Source organism: Amblyomma mixtum, chromosome 10 (assembly GCF_055824585.1).
Source record: "Amblyomma mixtum isolate Tamu chromosome 10, ASM5582458v1, whole genome shotgun sequence".
Lineage (NCBI taxonomy): Eukaryota > Metazoa > Arthropoda > Arachnida > Ixodida > Ixodidae > Amblyomma > Amblyomma mixtum.
In genome coordinates this window covers 39,370,766-39,390,627 of record NC_143021.1, presented here as the reverse complement: position 1 = coordinate 39,390,627, position 19,862 = coordinate 39,370,766, and the positions used below count along the sequence as shown (strand labels likewise).

Below are 19,862 nucleotides of genomic sequence, written 5' to 3'. Positions count from 1 at the left end.
AGAATGGTGATACCTAATTTTTGGATTGTCTGCCACAGCCTAGTGCCTTTGGGGTTGGTATTGCGATAACCCCAAGCCGAGTGGTGAGCGTTAAAGTCGCCCACTACTAATAGTTGTGCTCTGGCAGCCAAGGGCGTGACTTTTTGGAGGAGGTCAGGAATTCCCGGCCCCCTGTCTTTTGGCGAGCTGTACAGATTCAGTACGAAGAGGTTGGCATCCCCCTTCTTTATGGGTGCGATTTCGAGGAGCGTGTATTGCGCACTCGAACTATCTATGGTGTGTTGGATCGCGGTTATGTTCCTTTGGACCAGCGTCGCAGTGACCGGGGCTAGCGTCGCCGTCGAGTCTGCAGGGGTGAAGGCTTTAAAGCCCGGTAATTTGACCGGGCTATTGGATTCCTGGATCGCTATAATGTCCGGCTTGTTTGCCGAGTGTTGAATGTGAAGCTGCAGGTTGCCCCGCTTGTTGCGGAACCCCCTGCAGTTCCACTGCCATACGTTAATTTGCTGCTGCCGAGGGGCCATGTTGCGGCATTTGGGGAGTTAGTGTTTGAGATGGGTTTGGGCTGGGTGGGAGTGGGAGTCTAGCTTCAACGGCCGTCAAGCGGTCCGAGAATTGTTGAAAGACTTCATTTAGTCTGTGCGCAAATCTGGCCTCAAACGCCGCGAATCTCAAGTCTAACTCGGCGTTGAGTGCGGATTTGATAATCTCTTCCGAGGCAGTAATCTTTGCGCTGACTTTGTCCATTATGGTGAGTTTGGCTTTGGGTTGCGGTTCCTCCTCATGGGAGGCTTCGGCGGTGCGTTTCTGGCCTGCTTCCACTTCAGTGGGGGCTGGGCGTTTAAGGCTGGCGGGCGCGTCGAGTTCCATCGCTTTTGTGGGAGGGCTCGGTGTTTGCTTCTGCGGTTTGCGCGTGGGCGTCTGCTGTAAGGGTGGTTGAGGTGTAGGTTTGCTTAAGGGGGTTAGATTGGGTGTAGGTTGGAGGCGGTTTTTAAGTTCTGCCATTTCTCGATGCATGGATGCAATTACCTCCTCTAATGTGTGTATTTTTCCTAACAGCTCCTGTTCCCGAGCAGTGGCTTTGGAGGCCATGGCCGCCCAGCTCACCTGTTTTCCGGAGCGGCTGCTGCTTCTGTCGGAGCGGCTGTAGTCGGCGTTCCTTCGGCTGGCACTCGAATCTCTACTTGAACCGAGCGGTGGATAGGATGTCGATCGGTCGCGGGACTTGCTCTGCTTGCGCTCCTTCGGTGTTTGATTGGAGCGTTCCTTGGAGCGGGACTTGCGAAATTGCAGCTGCTGGTCCGGTTGGGGGGTGGAGCTAGCGTCTTGTTCGTTCTTAGACGGCTGGTGCGGGCGCTTGATGAAGCGGTGTTTGCAGTTCCTCCCGCCCGTCATGTGGGAGCCGTTGCAAACGATGCATTTGGCCGTGCATTTGGGTTCTTCGCCTTCGGGTGGGGCTGGGTGGTTCTCGCCGCATCTGCGGCATAGATGCGTCGCAGGTTTGGGACACACGTCGGTGCGATGGCCCGTCTTGCGGCAGTTAAAGCACGTCTCAACGCGGCTGTGGAAGGGGAAGCAATTGAAGAGGCCTGCCCTGAAGCATATCGAGCGGGGGACTTTGCTTCCGGCGAAGGTGATCACGATAGAGGTCGACCTGCCGAGGCGGCGGGCCGCCACCACGGGAATGTCCGGGTTATAATCGAGGAAGCCGTTGATGATCTCTTCGGGCGTCTCGTTCCAATAGGCGTTGTATATGATGCCCTTTACGGACTCGTCTGGCGGTGGGATGTATGCGGCCATGTCGTACGTTTGGTCACCCAGCTTGAGAGATTTGAGGTTGACGTAAACCAGGACTCTGGTCTTTACGGGGGTGCTGATGGTGGTGGTGGTGGTGGTGGAACTTTATTTCCAGCGGATATAGAGGAGCGACCCGAAGTCGCCCCCCGCTTAAACGGCGGCCGCTATCCCTTGGGCAGCGGCGGCGTCTTCAGCCAGCTGGAGGAGCTTGATCTGTGTCCCCGGGTCAGGGCTGAGCAATAGAGCCTCCCAATGATCAGAGTCGGTAATGAAGCGACTCGCGGGTAGGGACTGCGGGCAGTTCCAGATCATATGATTTAGATCGGCTTTGGCATCACAATTTTTGCATTTGTCTGAGTACAGTCCATCCGAATAGAAGCTACACAATTGGGGATTTGGATAGGTTTTAGTTTGAAGTTTACGCCAGGCTTTCGCCTGTTGCTTGGAAAGCGTTTTATCTGCTGGGGGAAATCTGAGTCTTGCAAGCCTGTAGTGCTGCAGGATTTCTCTGTAAGAAAACAACCTGTCCTTGCCGGAGTATAGGGCGGGTGTACTGCACGACCCAGCTCGGCGGGATAGTCCTCGAGCTAGGTTATGAGCCGCCTCATTACCAGCAAGGGAGGCATGAGCAGGCGTCCAGATTAGGCGAATGCGCCGCGTGGGCTGATAATTTAGCAGAATCCGTGCTGCTTGTGGAGAGATTCTTCCAAACGTGTAGTTACGTATTGCCAATTTTGAGTCGCTGACAATGGTTTCTGCCGAGGATCCCGCAATGGCTAGAGCAATGGCTGTTTCTTCTCCAACATGTGTGTGCTGAGTGCGTATAGTGCCCCCCGTTATGAGTGTACCACATTCCGTGGTGACCACAGCTACCATCTTGTCAGCCGAAGAATCTGCTGCATCAACATATACCCCAGAGGTATCATTAAGGAAGCGTTTGCCTAATGATTTGGCTCTCTCTGCACGACGTTCAGCGTGGAAATCGGGGTGCATGTTCCGAGGTAGTGGAGGAATGACCAGAAGCTGGCGTATATGTTTGGGAAGGTCAGTTGTTGGTCCGCCTTGTCGTTCGTATGTTATGCCGAGTGTGGACAGAATGTGTCTGCCAGTTGGGGTGGCCGTTAGTCGTTCGTACTGCGAGACGGTTACCGCTTCAATAATCTCACTTAGGGTGTTATGAAGACCGAGACCTAAGACTTTCTCAGTCGCTGTGTGCATGGGTAGCCCAACTACCTGTTTGACGCATTTTCTGATTATGGCTTCCACTTTCTCTTTTTCAGCTGACTTGAGATGTAGGTAAGGGCATACGTAAGCGATGCGGCTGATCACAAAGGCTTGTACTAAACGGAGAGTATTGCTTTCCTTCAAGCCCGAGTGGCGGTTACTAATGCGGCCAATGAGTCGCATAATTTGCTGCGAGGTTCCCTGAAGCTTCTGAATTACGTCACCATTGAAGCCGTGTTCTTGTAGAATTAGGCCCAAGATTTTAATTTTGGGTACTCGAGGAATGGGGAATCCACGAATACTGAGTTCGATGGCCGGTGGGGGTTGCGCAAGGGATCTGATTTTGCGGTATATGAGAAATTCAGATTTGGCTGGAGAGCACCGCAGCCCCCTGGGGTCTACATAGCTCCCCACGATATCGATGGCACGCTGGAGTCTCTCTTCGATTTCGGCATCACTGCCCTCGGCGGTCCACAAGGTGATATCGTCAGCATAGAGGCTGTGGTGGAGTTGCGGGATCTGCGCTAATTGGTGTGGAAGTTTCAACATTGCAACGTTGAATAGAAAGGGTGACAGGACCGATCCCTGCGGGGTGCCCTTGTTGCCGAGGGGGAAGTCACGCGAGTGGAGACCTCCTACTTGGAAATGCGCCTTTCTACCTGAGAGAAAGTCGCGGATATAGTTGAAGGTGCGGGCTCCCACCCCGAGTTCATGAAGGTTCTCCAAGATCGCATCATGTCTGACATTGTCAAAGGCCTTTTCCAGGTCGAGTCCAAGAATTATTCTGGTGTCCCGCGTTTTTGCCTCAATAATCTGATGTTTGAGCTGAAGCATTACATCCTGCGTAGAAAGTTTTGGTCGAAAGCCAATCATGGTTTGGGGGTAAAGCTCGTTCTCCTCCATAAACCGGTTGAGGCGGGTATGAACTACGTGCTCCATGAGCTTACCCACACAAGACGTGAGCGAAATTGGCCTGAGGTTCTCAAGGCTTAGTGCCTTCCCAGGTTTTGGAAGGAGAATGATCTCTGCCGTTTTCCATATTTGTGGGATTGAGCCCTCCGACCAGCATTTCTGCATATACTCAGTTAGTGATTGTAGCGACTGTTCATCTAGGTTGCGGAGGATCTTGTTGGATACTGCATCTGGGCCAGAGGCGGATTTACAGTTTAGCCTGGCAATCTCTGCCCTAACCTCATCCACAGTAATCGGGGAGTCGAGCTGCGTGTTTTCCGGACCAGCATAATCTGGGAAGGCTTGGATAGGAGCATTGCCAATATATCTGTCTTTAAGTTCAAGGAAAAGGTCCTCTGGTGTGCCTGCGTATGCATGCACAAGCTTTTGCAGGTTCTGTCTCTGGGTGGTCTTGCTACCTGCAGGGTCAAGTAGATGACGGAGCAAGTTCCAAGTCTTAGAGACTCCCATATTGCGATCCATGCGGTTGCATATGTCCTCCCAGTTTTGCTGAGTAAGTTTGACCGCATGATCCTCGATCTCCTTGTTTAGCCTAGCTATTCTTCTGCGCAGATTGCGGTTCCACCGCTGTCGTTTGAGTCGGTTCTCGAGTCCTCTCTTTGCCTCCCATAGGTGAAGAAGCCGGCTCTCCGCAATCTCCAGGTGGTCAGCCTGCTCTAACGTACGGGTGGCTGCCTTGGTATCTTGACAAAGATCCTGTGCCCAGATATCTATGTCTAGTATATCGGGGGTATCAGCTTCTCGGGCGGCCCTTTTAGCGCGGAACATGTCCCAATCGACAAGGGTGGGAGCTCGAGCGCTACGACGCTTGGGGCCAGTTGAAGCCACTATTTACAATATGTAGTGATCGCTGCCGAAATTTTGTTGAGTGTTTATCCATGTTGGAGTGCCCGAATTTTTAGCAAAAGTCAGATCGGGAGTCGTATCCCTGGAAACACTGTTGCCGCAGCGGGTGGGGACTACTGGGTCTGTAAGAAGAGTCAACCCACACTGTTGTGCGGTGAGCCACAATTTTCTACCTTTAATGTCCTCCTGTGGGTACCCCCAAGCCGGGTGTTGGGCATTAAAGTCTCCCGTGAAAATGACGGGGTGATTGCCTGCAATTTTCAGGGTCGCCTGAAAGAGCGGGCCAAAGCTTGCTTTCCGTAACTTTGGGCTGCTATAGACATTCAGCACAAACAGACTGTGGTCAGGTTTCCTAGGCGGAATTAATTCGACTAGCACGTGTGTGACATTTGTGACTGGGGTATCGTGCTGGACAACAGTAATATTTCGTTTCACGAGAGTCGTGACTCCAAGCGTTTCACCCCCCGATGAAAAGGATTGATATCCAGCTAGCTTGCTATTGGTTTGTGTCTCTTGTAGTGCGATTAAGTCCGGTCCGTCCCTATTGTGGAGGAATTGTTGGAGTACAGCTCGTTTGCGGCTAAATCCTCGGCAGTTCCACTGCCAGATGGTGTAGTTTGGTTGTGGCGCCATATTGTGCTAGTCTGATACCGCTTCAGAAGAAGCGGGTTTGCGAATTTTGACAGGAAAAAGCCTACTCTCTGCTTCCTGCTGCCAGGTGCCTAAGTTAAGTAATTCCTGCCGGTGTGTGCATAATTCTTCCATGATGGAAGTCATTGTAAGCTGCATTTGAATGAGGGTGTTAGTAGTCTGCGTTTGCGCTTTTTCAATTTTGTGAATGCTGTCGGCTAGTTTTTGGTCTTCGGAGAGGGAACCGCCCGCTTTTCGTTTAGGCGGGGGTGCCCGGGGTGATTCAACATGCATGTCCGCTCCGGCGGAGGTAGACGGGGTAGGGTTATTGGCGCCACCGGTCATAGGCGGTGACCCAGTCTGCATTTGTTGCTGTTTTAGAGCGGCATTTTCTTTCTTTAGTTCCTCCACCTCGCGAAGTAATTTCCCTACCAGCACTTTCAGGTCTGCTAGCTCAGAGGGGTTGGAGTTAGATTTCTGGGAGGCTTTATCTGCCCAGCCTACCTTTTGCGTGCCGACGGCGTCCTGGTTCAAACCGGGGTTCCGTGGCTGGTGTGGAGTCCTGGATTTGGAGGCGGACCGGCCTCTCTGTTGCAGTCGTGGAAAAGAGCTGGATCGATGTCTATAGCCCGTCCGCCCCCTGCTTTTGGAGCGGCTGCGTCGCTCTTTAGACTGCGGCGTCTCTTGGCTATTCTGGGTCTGATGTTGGCGTTCCTGTTCCCAGCGGCGTTTGGTCACAATGTATGGAGTGCGGTAGATCTCGCGGCATTTGTTGCTGCCCAGCTCATGGCCCTTACCGCACAAGGCACACTTAGGCTCACAGGTATGCGTTTCAGGAGGGTTGGCCATGCCGCATCCGCGGCAGCGAGCGTTTTTCGGGTCCGGGCAAACGTCTCTGCGATGTCCGAGTTGTCCGCACAAAGAACACACTTCGTATTTTTTTTTGTAGAGGCAGCAACGAATCATGCCACCGCCGAAGCTGATCCAACGGGGAACTCTCTCACCGTTGAAGAGAATGAGGACCGTCTGCGACTGCGCACCCATGCGCCGGACACCACATATTGGAGGATTTCTGGGATGCTGAAGGTTCGCTAGGATGACAGCGTCCGATAGATGTTTGGGAACGCCTTGGATCACTCCGTTACCACTGCCGTCCGGCGTGGCGACATACGAGGTGATGGCGATCTTGTTCTCGCCGTAGGTGAGCTCCTGGATGCTTAAGTAGCGTTCCACTCGTGCCGCGGAATGGGTGGCCACCAGTATGGTGTGTTGCTTGAAGTTGAGGAGCATGCAGTCTTCAGAAGATTCCGCCAAGGTTACACCCGCGGCGTCACGAATGAGTTGAAAGATTCCGAGTTGGCCACAGCTCTCGAGTATACGGAGGCCGCCCGATGGCCGGAGTATAACTTTGGTTACGCCCTTGGGTAGGCGAGGTAGGTTCGACGCCACCGATTGTCGAGCAAGTCGTCGGCCAATCTTTTTCGCAGAGGAGTCGGCAGATTGCCGCATGCTGCCCTGTCCCTGGGCGCAATCGGTTCCATTGTGTGCCGCGGGGTCAGTCCTTCGGCGTTCGTGACCGGATCGTTGAGATTCACCGACGGTGAACCAACCATATTGGTGCGAAACTTCTTCGGGGGCTATATCAGTCCCCTCCACGGTGACTTCCATATCCAATGTTGGGCGAAGATCCCACTCAGAAAATGCGGCACAGCCCCGTCAGAGCGGGGTCGCTAGGCCTGGCGTAGGCCTAGCGGGCCGTGCGTACCGGCGAGAGCCGAATCGCAAAAAAGTCCGCACAAACAGGCAAAAAGGGACTTGCCGATGCGTTCTACGGCGTTATCCGAGCTTCAAACACGAAATCCAGGCGAGAGCGGTGTTGACCGTCGCTGAATTCAGCGGTGGGCATGGGTGAAGCGAGGAGCGTTCGCACGAGCGTCCGATCCACGCCACGTCCAGCCAGCCTCTCTCGCGACTCGTGCTGATGGTAAACGTGTTGTTGATGGGGTTGATACGGATGCGATCATGGGCTGTTGCCCCTTGATGCGGGAGGTTGAGTTCACGGCAAACTGCCGCGTGTATAACTTGTGGGCTTATGGTGCGTAGAGCCAGGCTACCGCGGGGTCTGACAACGACTTTATATTCGTCTGTCGGCAGGCGGGGAAGCGGCGGCTGCTTGCGTTTCGGTGGCGATGTCTTCTGGTTAAGCGTTGACTTAAACTTGTCCGTGGCCGGGGGGGCGCCGACAGCGACGCTGCGCTCCTGCGTCGACGGCGTTCCCTTGGCGTCGCGGGTGGTCTTCCCGGCGTTCGGGCCGGTGCATCGATATCGGTCGTGAAGCCTAGTGATGAGCTCCCAGTTCTTGTCGGCAAGCTGGTCTGGGGTAGCGTCTTCACCTACTACGGTGTATTCCATTGCAGCGTTCAGGATGCCGGGCTCTATGACTGCGGCGGCGGTGGCGAGCCCCGGCGGCTCCGCGGCCCGCGCTAGACCTAGCGTTAGGCCTAGTCAGGTGGGGCACGGAGTGGCGGTAAAAGCCCTGAAAGCGGGCTAAATTCGGGAGTCTCCGGGCCAAACGTGGTGTCGGTGGGAGCGGACCACTTTCACTGACCTTTTGGGACGAGGCACGGGGCCGTAGGTTGAAAAGAATCGCCAAAGGCGGGCTGTTAAACCGGAGCTCATGCGACGCGCGTCCACACGGCTCGGCGGCTCCTGGCGTTCCCCCCAATTCTGGAGAATGACACTTTGCTTTGTTCTTTTTCATCCGTTTCAGTTTTCTTTTTAACTGCAGTGTCGCCCGAGAAATCCATGCGTTTTTTGCTCTCTTTTTAACAATAACCGGCACGTGACATTCAATGCATTCATGTATCATAGCTGTAAACCAGTCCCAAAGTTTTTCAACACATTGTTATTACATTGTGATTACAAAATATATCGAAATTGAAGGAAAGAATGTCGACAATGGAAACATCATCAGCTGGAAAGAAGTTTCTACAGTGAATTTCAGAGCAATTTTTATCAATAGTCAGGCCGGAAAGAGTTAGTAGAACGGCCTTATGATCAGAGATACCGGGTATCACTACACATTTAGTTGTATCTAAAATTTTGCCAGAAACAAAGAAAAGGTCTAGTATGCATTTTGAATTCCTTTGTATTCGGGTCGGGTGCTCTACAGTTTGCGTCAAGTCATATGAGAACGCTATATCAAGCATGGCCTCACTTGATTCATCACTATGAGATTTGATCTCGAAAGTTGGCTAGTCAATATCTGATAAATTGAAATCGCCTGCTACAATAATCCGATAGTCTGGTGACGCGTGCCGGCGTTCCGTGCGAGCCAAGAGAGACGCGTGCCGGCGTTCTGTGCGAGGCGAGTGAGACGCGGGCCGGCGTTCTGTGCGAGCCGCGTGAGACGCGGGCCGGCGTTTCGCGTGAACCGAGTGAGACGCGTGATGACGCGCCAAGTGACGTCAGGCGTGGCTCTACAAAAGCGAGCACCTGCATAAGTGCCACCGGCAGAACGCATCTCAGCTGTTGCCCAATAAAGTGCTACGCAGCGTTCTTATCGCTTCTTACTTGCCGGGACCCGCGAACACCACAACTGGCGACGAGGATGGGATAAGCAAGGCAAGACGTAGAAAAGAAGCGCTGAAGCTGGACAACGGAGTACCGAGGCAACAGTCCGAAGAGCAACGCTGGATTCAACCGCACCTACGACGAAAGGCGACAAGACGTCCGAGATGGCAGCCTCCAGTTAGATTGGTCAAGTAGAAGCCTTCGACGAAACTGTGAGTGACTGGCTATCTTACGAAGAACGCCTAATTTCCTTCTTCGCGGTGAACAAAGTTCCAGAAGACCTCAAGGTGCATGCTTTGCTAAGCGTCATTTAGCCGAAGTCATACAGCCTTTTGAAATCTCTGACCGCACCAGATAAGCCGTCAGAAAAGACGTCCAAGGAGCTAACTGAATTGCTTCGCAATCACTTCACCCCAAGAGTGTCTGTGATCGGAGAGCGAGCAAAATTTCACAGAAGATGTCAGCTGCAACATGAAAGCATGGCACAGTACGTGGCCGAGCTCAGAAAACTAGCTCAGACCTGTGAATTCGGTACCTTTTTGGACGAATCGTTTCGTGACAGGTTTGTGTGCGGTTTATTCCGCACCGACATTCAGCGATACTTATTTGCAGAAGACAAAACGCTGACGTTCCAAAAAGCCGTTGAACGCGCACTCGCTTTGGAAGAAGCTAAGAAAAATGTTGAGGAAGCGCACGCTAGAGAAGCTGTCGATGACTGCCACAAAATGAGCGCTGAAGAAGCAGCCAAAAGAAAGCATTCTTTCGAGTATTATCGCTGCGGCTCCGACAAGCATTTTTCCCGCGCCTGTCCGCACATAGCATATATGTGCACGAACTGCGGCAAGGAAGGCCACGTTCAGCGTGCCTGCCGTGGTCCCAAGCAGTATCCAACGAGTTCATTGAAGTGGATACGCACTCTTGAAAGTGACGACACGGGAAACCTCCAGACGCTGTCTTGGCAGCAGCGACGACCGACTGAGTGCAGCAACTTATCGTGTCTCTGCGTCCTTGCTGCAGATTGCTTTGCGCCGTCTGCACTGTCCGCTCAAGACTAGCCCAGCAGCCCAGCTGAGTACACGTGCTTGGCTGACCACCGACTTGGACTGGCTACAAGGGGCGTTTCCCGTCAGCGGTTTTCGCTATCTGCAGCATCCACCTGCCGCCTGACGTCACACGCATTGGGTTACAAAAGGACCCATCCGCCGCCACGGTCCCCACTTGGCAGCAGCGACGACCGACTGAGTGCAGCAACTTATCGTGTCTCTGCGTCTTTGCTGCAGGTTAGTGCCAAAGCTGTTTGAAATCTGTTCGTCATTTCCATATCGTCGCTGCTGCCAAATTGTGAGCTTCTTGGCGTTTTTTGTGCAATAGGCCTTGAACGTGACATGGCGAAAAAAGTTGCTAAGCTTAAAGAGGAGCTGAAGGCTGAGTTAGTGAAAATTAAAGAAGACTTCAAACAGGAAATAAAAACTTCGCGAGAGTGCATTGAAAGAGATCTTAGAAACGAAATTAGAGAACTAAAGGCTGAACAACGTAACATGAACAACGTAACAACGTAACGAACGTGCTCATGACTCCATGGAAGAGCTGAAACAAAAACTTGAGGCTGAAATCTCAAGGAACGCTAAACTCGAAAAAGAGAATGAAGCACTTAAGGTTAAGTGCATATCATTAGAAAAAAAAACATGATGAAGCTGTGAGACGCATTGTTAACATGGTTCAGTATTCTCTAAACATGAATATTGAAATCCAAGGTGTAGTAAAGCAGGATGATGAGAATATCCTGCAGATTGTTCAATAAACAGATTCACAAACAGCGCTACGGAACAAGGACAGAAGGAACACGAAAAACACAGGACGGGCGCTGCGCCCGTCCTGTGTTTTTCGTGTTCCTTCTGTCCTTGTTCCGTAGCGCTGTTTGTGAATCTGTTTATTAAGCATGAACCAACTAGCCCACACCAGAATCCTCTTAGATTGTTCAAGGGGTTGGAGAAGCAATCAAAGAGTCAATCAGTGAGGATGACATTGAATCCTGCCACCGAGTTCCAACAAGAGATGCTGACAAATCAAACATCATTCAAATGTTTCAAATCAAATCTCGTTCAAAACGCGACATCATACTTAGGAAAGGAAAAAAGGCCAGACTGACCAATGAGGATATTGGGATCAGTAATCCCGCCCCAGTGTATATAAATGAGCACCTCTGCCCGGCCCTAAAGAGACTCCTGGGTATGACTGTAAAGCGGAAGTATGAGCACAAATGGAAGTCGGTGTGGACTCTGAATGGAAAAATTTTTGCTAAGCAAACAGAATGTTCTGATGTTGTTTAGATCACTTGTGAGGCTGACCTTGTGAAAATCGAGTGAGTCCTAGACAGCTTTAACGCTTTAGTGCGTTATTGTTGCTTGTTAAATCGGTCAAGATGGATTGTCACAGCTTCGTCCTACCTGGGTGCATTCGTCCTCAACCACCCTCTCTTCAAACAGTCTTGCACATCAATGCTCGTTCTGTACATTGGAAAAAAGATGACATCACACATTTGTTAAGTCAATTTCCTTTTAAATATACCACCATAATGATCTCTGAGACCTGGTTCTATGATGGCTGTGACATGCTCCATCTTGATGGGTATGACAGATTCTTTAACAATCGCAAAGATAGACGAGGTGGTGGTGTAGCGCTCCATGTCCAAAGATGTAAAGATTGTGAATTACTGCCTGAATTTTGTGAAATTGCCAATGATTATGAATGTTTGACTGTGAAGGCTGGGCTAGAGATTGTCACGGTCATGTATCGTCCACCGAAGGGAAACATGAACTCCTTTATGAAATATTTTGACCTCCTCCTAGAATATGTTCGAAGCAATAATTTTCAGCTAACATGCGGAGGTGACTTTAATATAAATACCCTCGATAATACTTCAACTGTCATTGATTTCACTATTCAACTTCAGTCGTTGGGATTCATAAGTGTCATCAATACACCGACTCGTGTTACTGTGTCTACTTCATCTGCTTTAGATTTGTTTATAACAAACTCAGAAACTTCTGTTTTTAGTGCTGGTACTATAGCATCGGATATTAGTGATCACTGTCCCATCTTTATGTTCTATGACTCATTACCAAAACCTAAAAAACGTTCTGAACAAATAACCGTCCAATATATGCCTCAGTGTGCTTTAGAGGCTTTCGAAATAGACATTAGTTTCCAAGACTGGTCTTCTGTGTATGACAAGCTAAATGTAAACGATGCATATGTACAATTTCTCGAGATATTTTCCACAATCTATTCCAAACATTTTCCTATCAAGACTTTACTCCATCAAAGAAGATAAGAAAGCCGTGGGTAACAACCGACCACTTAAAGACTATAAAAAGAAAAAATACACTTTTTCACACTTTTCTAACAACGCGAAATCCTGATGATTTGAAAAATTTCAATTTCAAAATTTCAAAACATGCCCGATCCATTCGGAATAAAGAAGGAGCAAACTTGCCTGCTCATTGCCTTGCTTGCAGTGGATGCGAGCCTCTGCTTAAGCAGATTAAAATTCTAGGAAGAAGTAAAAATAAAATAGCGCGGGAGCTTTTGGAGGCCTATCACATAAAAGAAAACGGTGATAAATGTGTAATCGACACTTCTGTCAAACTGTATAATAAGGAAAACTATTTTCTGCGCACCTGTTGTTGACCAGGAGTTGATTGGCGGTACCCCCCTCTCTCATTCCCCTTGTTCTTTTGCTGTGATTCTGACTATATAAGGCACTCTCACACAAATAAACTCAGTTGATAGTTTGCGCTCTTTCTGTCTCCTTGGCTTTTTCCTGTGGCTGTCTTTTTTATAGCGCAACTTGGTTCCTTCATGGTCAGAAACAAGCTGAATTCTGAGCTTCGGCGGGCCAAGGTTGCTTACTTTGAAAATCTCTTTGCAAGTATTGGTAAACAATAGCCGGCCGCAGCCTGGAAAGTAATCAATAATGTTCTGGGTAGGGACAGGAAGGATTAATTACCTGATCAAATAACTCACGGAGACCAAATAATTACCGGCCGAGGTCTTGCAGGCTTCTTCAATAAGCACTTCATTGGAACTGCACTACAACACAAAAATTCCCAAATAAACGAAGATTTAAGTTGTTCATGTGCGCAAAGTATACTTCTTTCACCAACAGATGAAGCAGAAGTTTATAGAACATTTATGTCACTAAAAAACAGCAAAGCCCTTGATATTGATAACCTCCAAATTAAGCCTAGCAAGTATGTTATAGAATATCTAACACAAGTACTCACGTATATATTCAATCTTTCTCTTGAATCCGGGGAATTTGCAAATGCGATGAAAAAGTCCCGGGTGTCTGTTGTATACAGAGGAGGGGATAAAAACGTGCCAAAAAATTACCGCCCAATATCTATAATACCTACATTTGGAAAAGGATTTGAAAAGATATTATATGACCGCTTTAACAAATTCTTTGAAAAGTTCCACCTAATTTCTAATGCACAGTTTGGCTTCAGAAAAGGACGCTCTACTGAATTAGCATTATTAGAACTTAAGGAATACATAGTGAAAAATTTTGAAAAAACTAATAACTGTCAGCCTTTTCATCGATTTCAGTAAAGCTTTCGATTCTCTGGACCATGATATTCTAACTCATAAGCTTTCAGTTTACGGTATCAGGGGTAAGCCTCTATCCTTATTACAGTCCTACTTAGCAAACAGGCAGCAATGCGTATATCTTGCCAACCATCAATCGCCCCTTTTTTCCAGTCATCAGAGGTGTACCGCAGGGTAGCGTGCTGGGCCCTTTATTATTTAATGTGTATATCAACAGTATTGTAAACATTGATAAGACCTTAAAATTCATTATATATGCTGATGATTGCACAGTACTATTCTCTGGTGTAGATGTAACTAAACTAATGATCAAATGTAACCAATTGCTTGATACCCTTCTGAAGTGGCGTGATGCTAATATACTCAAAATCAATCCTACAAAATCAAAAGTGATGGTATTTCGACCAAAAAACAAGGCTATCAGGTTTGAAGGTGTTATTACCTGTGCTGGTGAGAAAATTGAAATCGTTCATGAACACACCATACTTGGGGTAACATTTTCTTCTAACCTTACTTGGGATTCACACGTTCAAAAGTTAATAGTCTCACGTCAGTGACAGGCGCAATCTGCCGCTGCCGCACTTTTCTTCCTTGTAAAATAAAACTTCAGATATATAATGCGCTGTTTGCCTCACGCATCAATTACTGTTCCTTAGTTTGGCTCACAACTACTAAAACAAACAGAGAAAATTTCACTGCTCCAAAAGAAAGCCATTCGTCATATTGCGAATCTTGATTACTTAGGTCATACTCGACAAGCCCTCCAGGCGCACAATGTTGTAAGGATTCAAAATATGTACGAATTGAGAATTCTGTTGTCATACTATTTCCCTTCCAGCTTCAGATCAATGGTAGAAGGTAACACACTGCTAAAAGAAAATAGCCTTCCAGTAAACACACGCAACACAGACAATTGGCTAGTACCCTTTTTTCGAACAGACTACAGGCTGCAGACACTAGAATACAATCTTCCCACAATTCTCAACAAATACAAAGACACGAATAAATCTACCAAAGCTACACTACGTCATTATTTTGTAATGATGTAACCTGATGTTCTTTCTCTTAGCTGAAAATTTTTCTCCAATTTTCCTCAGTTTGTTTAACAAATTTCTCGTGTAAAGCGTTAATAAAGTGTGTAAGATTTGCTGTCGTTTATTGAGTTGATTATATGCATATTTCCTTGCAGTTAGTGTTACTTGCCGAATTGATATTTTTGGTGTCCTCTTAATATAACTATATTTTCACTGCATTTACTTGAATCCATGATACTCTTTTGTTTCATTGTTGTATCAACTATTCGCTTCTCGATGTACATGAATAATTCTTTTAATGTGTGCTGTTATGCCTTGTAACGGCTGGCTGGGGCCTCGTCAAGCTGTTTACGCACAGCTTTTAGCCCAGTCAGCCGACCAGAACCTTCTGGGAAATAAAATTGAATTGAATTGAATTGAAAAAACCCGGCGTCCCATCACCGTCGATGTCGAAATTCAAGGTGTACCTTTGCGAATGGAGTTAGACACAGGTGCTACGGTGTCTGTAATATCAAGACAGCAGTTCGAGGGACTTAGATTGCCTTTAAGATTCAACCCGACGGAACTGCGACTGAAAACGTACACAGGAGAAGTTATCCAGCCCTGCGGCGTTTTGAAAGCAGCCGTAAGGTACAAGGATCAAGTCGGTGACCTTCCTTTGTAGGTCGTAGACTACAGCGGACCAGCTCTTCTAGGACGCGAGTGGGTCGAAACTTTGCGCTTGGACTGGGACGAAATCTGCCGTTTGCACAAGCTGAACAAGTTTTGGTGCGCAATTTCTGGAGCGGACCAAGGTGGCTCAAAGCAACTATCGTGCAGCGCACCGCGCCAGTGTCGTACGAGCTCAAGATGCAGACACCCAACGGATCCTGTACGTGGAGGCGACAAAAGGACCATTTGCTACGAGCCTCAGCTGCGAACACGCCGTCACCAATGGCGGTGGGGGAGGAGACCGACATCTGTTATCCAGAACCTTCAGATTGTCCGCCACCCTCATCAACTAGCCCTGCACCCGTGGTCAGCGGAAACAGCCCTACGAGGCGGTACCCTCAGCGAGTCAGGAAGCCGCCTGACCGATACCAGCGATCGTGACTCTCCAAATTGCGGTGGAGGAAGTGACGCGTGCCGGCGTTCCGTGCGACCCGAGAGAGACGCGTGCCGGCGTTTCGCGTGAACCGAGTGAGACGCGTGATGACGCGCCAAGTGACGTCAGGCGTGGCTCTACAAAAGCGAGAACCTGCATGAGTGCCGCCGGCAGAACGCATCTCAGCTGTTGCCCAATAAAGTGCTACGCAGCGTTCTTATCGCTTCTTACTTGCCGGGACCCGCGAACACCACATCTGGCTTAATAAAAGTTCTCATATAATCTCCTAGGTTATTTAAAACACTGACCGGTGATACAGGCGGTCTATACAAAGCCCCTACAATATACCGGACATTGTTGTGGTATGCCTTACAGAAAATGCATTCAATATTAGGCACTTCAGGCATGCTCAATATATTTAAATAACTTTTAAGGATTATGGCAACTCCTCCTCCTTTGCTACCGCGGTCTTTCCTAAGTACACTGTAGTCAGCTGGTGCAAATTCGCTATCGTAAACGGTTTCATTTAACCACGTCTCCGTTAAAACCGCGATATCTGGATCTTCGCAAAGTAGAATTCCTTCTAACTCGCTAATTTTATTTAATATGCTTCTGCAGTTTACATTTAATATGTTTAGTGATTTAGGAACGTGCTTGTGCTGTCAGTTATTTTTACTGTTTAATTTGAAACGGGCACACTTCACTTCATCCCAGCCGTACATTACACTGTCAATGGACAATTTATTGTGCACCAATTTCACTTTGGCCCCATTATCTTTTTCCTGTGCGGCACTCTTCCACAGGTGCTTTCGTATTTCGCGCATTCTGGCAGAAAAGTCTTCTGAGATTGAAATTGCAGATCCCTACTTTAATGCCGACACCTTTTCACGGTAATCTACAAATTTCACTGTCACGGGGTGTTTTTTATCTCCAATTTTGCGACCAAGTCTATGACACCTCTCAATGCCAGTGACAGTTAACTTTAATTTCTCTTGAAAGACCTCAGTAATAAGTTTTGTTTCAAGTTCAGCTGCTGTCTCTTCATCTCCAGCTAATCCGTATACAACTAAATTGTTTCTGCGACTCCTATTTTCCAAGTCATCGACTTTGAGATGAGTGCTGATAAACTGCTTATCAACCTTCTCGACAGTGTCCTCTATTACATTCACACGGTTGCTCAAAGTGTTCAAACCTACCAGCTGCTTTTCAAGACCTTCTATGCGTTCGGTCAGAGCTGAAATGTTCCGCTCAGTGTCGGTTTGGGAACAACGTAAAGCTTCCACAGCTGAGGCTAATTTTCCCTGGCCGTCAAGTAATTAAATAAATAAATAAATAAATACTATATTTACTCCAAAGAAACAATACAAGACGCGGACACGCCAAAGCCTCAATTGGGCTTGTAGGGAGCCGTCGGGCAGCAGCAACAACCTCTGTTACCAAATCAATTCTTTGTAGATTAAAACATATGCACTAGAGCTGTTCAAGCTGGGCAATAGCATCCCGTAATTGTCTGCGAGTGTTCAAGTTGAAAACATTATCAGGCTTCTCATTGAATATACATGGGATATAATATGACCTCATAGACATACCAAAATGAGTTCGCACTGCAGGGACAATATATCGAGAAACTTTTCATAATGGGATCGGTTTAACGTTTTGGAACCGAAATTCAGAGTTCCAGAAATATCTGAGTACAGTGATTTGTTTGAACACAATGTCAAAGGAAGGCAGACCTGAAGAAAGGAATACACTTCGCTGTTTATGGGGTATTGAATAGATGACACTCTTAGCCATATTCTTGAGAATACGGTTTATCCTATTTTTCCATGTTGCAGAACAGTTGCAGAACAGAATTGCAGAACAGAACCATGTTGCAGAACAGAAATATTCTGAAAGCATATTAAGGCGAAAGCCTTTAATGCCTCATCGTTGTAAGCAGCAGTTGTCGACAGAAAATGTCACGCTTTTCAACTGGTCGAAACGGCCGTGACGTCACAGTGCGCGAATTTCAAACGGGGCCAATTGTACTTTGCCTAGTAACCATGCAACCAATTGAAGGGATCGTATAGTGATGCTCCAAGTAAGTGGGACTGAGCTTAGTTATATGCTTAATTACCCAATTAGCCTAATTAACTTTTCTAGTCAGGCCATATAAATAAATAAAACGGAGTAGGAAATTGGTCGAGCTCGGGAATCGAACCCCGGTCTTCGGCGTGCGAGACGAGCATGCTATCCACTCCACCATGCCAGCACGATGGTTTGGCGAGTTTTAGGTATCCACCGAGATATGAGAGACAGATACATTTCCTTTCCTCAAAAACCAATTTACCGACGAGCGCGGCGTAGAAAACGAATGGGCAATGGCGTTCTATGGACTCCCTGGCAGCGTTGCAAGATGCTGTGGCGTTCCACTCTTAGAGGCGAAGCTTAACATCTAACCACACATCAGTGACCACACTTTAGGTAAAAAAAGCGCCCCCTGAATTTTGACGGGTGTTCACCGAGATATGTGAGACAGTTACTGCGTAATTTCCTTTCCTCAAATACAATTTTCATTTCCTTCATTACGGGCCATCTTTGTCTTCTTTCACTCCCACTTCCTCCCTTCCTCTACGGTGCGGTTCAGGTGTCCACCGAGATGACACAGAATTACTGCGCCATTCCCTTTGAATTCAAAGGGCAAGGCATGGCGCCGAACGGGTGGTGGCGTTCCGTGGACTCCCTCGCAGCGCTACAACACGCTGTCGTGTTCCACTCCTAAAGGCGAAGCTTAAGCGTCATTAATTAGCAGTTAATTCGTATTCAGGCACTAATCAGTAATTAACCATTAATTAGTCATTCGTCATCACTTAGTAATTAGTACTCAATTATATGTGACGCCACCAGTGCCACAGAAGCAGCGAAAGTGGTTCGGAAAACGCTTTCGCCTCTACGCACTTTAGACAGTCAAAGTGCCCCTGAATTTTTTTCTTTTTCTGTAGGGCCCGGATTTGCCTCCACATCGCCGCATACCAATAGGTGTCTTGGTATAGAAATGATATAATTGAAAACATTCATCAAAGGTAGTGGGCAGGGCAGCAGCACTAAGAAGCGCTTATCACTTCGATAGCATTTAGTAGATAAGTTCCGACTAACCTGCAGTACGAAACAGAAAGGGTTCCTTAGCATGTTGCCGCTGAGGCTGCTGCCATGCCCACTGATGAGGCTGTTGTTGTTGTTGTTGTGACTGAGAGAAGGATGAAAAGGAAATTGCACGGGCCTGCTACTGGCTCTAGCCAAGCCACCACCGCTGCCAACGTGCAGATAGAGGAGAGGTAAGGGATCAGAGGAAAGAGAAAAAGGCAAGAAAAGACGCGCGTCGCAGCAACAACTGCGTCCGCCGGAGCGGACGCTGCTGAAAAAAATCAGATAAGCGGCCGAAGCCGCGCTCGCCGAAGCGAGATCAGATACTCCTCCGCACTGATGAGGCTCGGTGTGGTCTGTCCTTTTATAGCTGGGAAGCGGGACATGTGGTCCGACGTAACAGCTGTTGGCATAGGCGTGGCGATGATAGCTGGCGCTGTCGGCTCCTCCAGAAGGCAGATGTCACCGACACGTGTCGACGATAGTGGATACGCCCCAAGGCTTTCATTGTGGCGTAATGCAGCGCGGAAACAACTGCATGACGATAACTCAGCTCGCAGCAGAACCGCCACAACCTGCAGTACGAAACAGAAAGGGTTCCTTAGCATGTTGCCGCTGAGGCTGCTGCCATGCCCACTGATGAGGCTCGGTGTGGTCTGTCCTTTTATAGCTGGGAAGCGGGTCATGTGGTCCGACGTAACCGCTGTTGGCATAGGCGTGGCGATGATAGCTGGCGCTGTCGGCTCCTCCAGAAGGCAGATGTCACCGACACGTGTCGACGATAGTGGATACGCCCCAAGGCTTTCATTGTGGCGTAATGCAGCGCGGAAACAACTGCATGACGATAACTCAGCTCGCAGCAGAACCGCCACAACCTGCAGTACGAAACAGAAAGGGTTCCTTAGCAAGTTGCCGCTGAGTCTGCTGCCATGCCCACTGATGAGGCTCGGTGTGGTCTGTCCTTTTAT

At 48.5% G+C, this 19,862-nt stretch overlaps 1 protein-coding gene across 3 annotated transcripts in view; it reads left to right on the top strand.

Moving 5' to 3' along the window:
- LOC149325623 (innexin shaking-B-like) overlaps window positions 1-19,862 on the top strand; it is a 438,384-nt gene that overhangs the window by 289,097 nt on the left and 129,425 nt on the right. Inside the window, exons 1-2 of one of the 3 annotated variants that reach the window (XM_089562914.1) lie at window positions 8,990-9,254; window positions 10,060-10,322. The exons of 1 other annotated variant lie outside the window; for it this stretch is intronic. The gene's annotated coding sequence lies outside the window, so the exon portion shown is untranslated. Of the gene's footprint in view, window positions 1-8,989; window positions 10,323-19,862 lie in introns of those variants that run through there. One more of the 3 variants, XM_089562910.1, reaches the window with a different exon arrangement.